The sequence below is a fragment of the Gavialis gangeticus genome, unplaced genomic scaffold (assembly GCF_001723915.1).
Source record: "Gavialis gangeticus isolate Ggan-Ray unplaced genomic scaffold, GavGan_comp1, whole genome shotgun sequence".
In the NCBI taxonomy this organism is placed as follows: Eukaryota; Metazoa; Chordata; order Crocodylia; family Gavialidae; genus Gavialis; species Gavialis gangeticus.
The window spans coordinates 119,317,777-119,321,106 of NW_017729024.1; the positions used below are offsets into that span (position 1 = coordinate 119,317,777).

The 3,330-nt window shown below is 47.5% G+C and overlaps 1 protein-coding gene across 5 annotated transcripts in view; it reads right to left on the minus strand.

The window, feature by feature from the left end:
- The window catches only part of LOC109297654, a 37,282-nt gene that overhangs the window by 28,142 nt on the left and 5,810 nt on the right, over positions 1–3,330 (minus strand). The window contains exon 1 of one of the 5 annotated variants that reach the window (XM_019517609.1): positions 1,106–1,115. The exons of the other annotated variants lie outside the window; for them this stretch is intronic. The gene's annotated coding sequence lies outside the window, so the exon portion shown is untranslated. Of the gene's footprint in view, positions 1–1,105; positions 1,116–3,330 lie in introns of those variants that run through there. 5 annotated transcript variants of the gene reach the window in all.

A 3,330-nucleotide genomic window follows, 5' to 3' on the forward strand; every position in this document is an offset into this window, starting at 1 on the left:
AGCACTTAGCACTTAAATCCAGCACTGCCTTCAGGTGTGATAATAGTAACTCAAGTGTAGAAATGACTTATGGTAAAGTATTGGAAGCACCATCAAGACACACAAGGCGGCTAGATTTTGCTTTATGAACCTGAAGAGATATACCTTTAAACTGTAATGACTACAGGACTAACGAAAAACTGTCCTTTGTGTATTTTTTCCTCTGGGTTTTTAAATTATTTTTATTTTAATACATACACAAAATATTATAAAATCCCAAGTCTGTCCATCTGTAATACTTTATTTGTGCTCCAATTGGCTGACAGAAACAGCCAGAGTACTCCAAGCATGGGGGAGTGCCTCCTTGACTCTGAAGCCACACGGAGGACCAGACAGAGGGTGGGGGAGCTGTTGGCCTCGGCTCCCCCACCCCGCTCCCTGCAAGTGGCCCCGAGGACCAGACAGGGGGTGCGGGAGCAGAAGCCAGCAGCGCTGGCCACTGTTCCCCCATCCCACTCCCTGGAAGAGGCAGAACAGCGGCAGCATGGGGCATTAGGTAGCAGCACTACATCCCAGCTCCCCTCCCCCTGTCATTCTTGATGGGCAATTGGCTAGTATGTGTACTCACTCAAATTGGTGCACATTCCAACAGTTATATTTCATTTTGCTTTGATCTTAAACTAAATAATATATTGTGCTAGCCTCCTATCATATTAGTAAAACTTCTAGTTTCTCTTTAACCAGAGAAGAAAGTGTTGTGTTATGTGACAATACGACATCTGTAAACCATCAGCACACCCCTATCCAAAAATCACAGATGCTAACAATCCAAATACAAGCATCCAATAGTGTGTTGAATTTTGTTTCTAAGGTACTTTCTTGAGTGGCAAAGAGGGCAAGTTTTTCCATTGTGTTAACTTAGTTGGGTTAACGTACCTTAGTTGAAAGCTCATATTAAGTTGCAGGTTACCATAATTGAAGCCATATTAACTGGTTGTATTTTAGCCTAAACTCTCCCCATACTAATACTTAAGCAGTTAGCCTGTCTTTACATGTCATCTTGTGTCTTGGAGCTTTTCAGTCATGTGAAGCTATCTTTACTGACTGGCCTGACTGCAAAGTACACCTTTTTGTCCTTCAAGAAGGGGCCTTTGAGAACTGATGAAAGAATTAATCATTTGCAACATCACCACATTACACGCAATCATATGAACTACAACATAATATTCTACAGGGAACTATTAGGAACGCTTAATGTTCCACTTTATTGAGAACATCGTATACGAGTTTAAACTTGTATGGGATAAAATGTTATTATTTAATAAAATTCAGAGGATTTTGTTTGACATACACAGCAGTAATAGTTATGCTTTCATACCATGTGACCCTATAAGTATCAGCATGCAAACTTTAGGAATGTTTGACTCAGAAGTATCACTGTGAGAAATTTAATCCATTTTCTACTATTAACATTCATTCATTTTCAAAGTATTAATCTCTGCTAGGCAATTTGCCTCATGCATTTGCTTTAAATATATGCATTACATTTGTCTCCTCAATCTTGTTAACATGTGCTTAGGGCCATTTTTATAAAATTATTCTCTTTAATTATGAAGAACTACATCTACAGAAGATTTTAGGCATATGCAATGCATGATGAGAGAGCAGCACCAAGGAACAAGCACCGTTAAAAACAGCAGGCTTTGTGAAGAGCTACCTAAACCAGCTGCCATATTTACCTAAATTTAAGACAACTGCCCAATGACTAGATTGTAGACATGGAAAATTATCAATGTGTTATAATTTTCCATATCTAGAATCTGATATTTTGTGGGTCATTTTAAATTTGTTCCCCCATGACTGTGATAGGGAAAGTTACCAGCAGGGGGTAGGTAATAGGGGTGTTATTTGGCCCCTGTCCCTTGCCACTGGTTCCCCCACACCACTTTGCCTCCTGTCTGGCTGCTCCCTCCCCCACATACCTGTGTGCACTATGGCTGCCCCCTTCCTGCATGGCCTGTAGCCCCTACCACCTACCTCCCATTATTTGCCCACACTGCTGCCTGCCCCCAACACTAGCACCCCTCCCACATGCACCCCATTTTGTTTCCTTACCATTTGCCCCTCCTCCTACCTGCACCCCCTAGCACCTACCCACCCTTTTACCTTCCCCCCTGGATGCTTCCCATGCTAACCCAAACCCTGTGCAGCTTACCTTCCTGTCACAGCTTCAGCTCTGGCTGGGGCCTTATTCTGGCCCAGGGCAGGGATCACAGTGATCATGCTGCCTCTATCCCCAGCCTGGACTCATACCAGCTGTTGCAATGACAGCAGCCCTGGTCCTGGACAAAGGGCCAGAGCTGTCACTGGGTGGCCAGACTGGGCCTGGAGGCAGAATCTATCCTGAATTAGAGCAGGGCCCTGGCATGGGAGGGGGCAGATTGAGGCCCTTGTGGTGAGGGAGGAAGAGGGCTGGGGCAGGTGCTGCCCAGCCAAGGTAGAGAACACAATGGAGCAATGAGTGGCTCATCCAGGGGGCACAGGGAAAGGTGGGAGCAGCTCCCACTGTTGCATGCACCCCCAGGAGTGTCATGGGGGATGTATGCCCCCAGGATCTGCAGGTTGAGGGCAGGCTGCCACTGCAGGCTGGAGCCAGGGCAGTGCCAGGCTGTTCCCCGAGTGGTGGCTGGGCCAGGGCTTCACTCAGGGCAGGCAGCAGCAGCACTGGGAGGGGGAGTGTGGGAGGGGGCTACAGCAAATTTTGGGGTGGCATATATAGCCCCCCCATAGCTTCCCTCCCAGCCCAAGCACAGCCCTGGCCCAACACCCCCAACCTGGAAGAGCCAGGCGCCACCCCCAGGTCTAACCCAGTAACAAACTGCACTCACTCCACACAAATCTGGGGGGCACATGCCTTCCATGCCTCCCCTGGGGGTGTGCACAGCAGCAGGAGATGCCCCTCTATACCCCCTGGATGAGCAATTCATGACTCTATCCTGCACCCTACCCCAGCCCAGCTGGGCAGCATCTGCCCCAGCCCCACTCACCACAGGGTCCTCAATCTGACACCCCCCATCCCTCCAAGACTTACCAGCTGGATGCTGCTCTTCAAGCTGCCAGGCTAGCCATGCACATGCTGTGGCTGTGTGCATACAGGCAGCATTGTCGACCACATCAGCCAAAAAAAGCCAATTGCTGATAATGTTAATTTTTCTTTTAATCAGTGCCAATACCTCAGCCCATACTGCATTGGTGCACCTCTAATCAAAAGCCCTGCTAAAAACCAAAAAAAAGGCCAACCCCCAAGATACACCACATCCACTGGTCTCTCCACATCCACAGAGCCAGTCA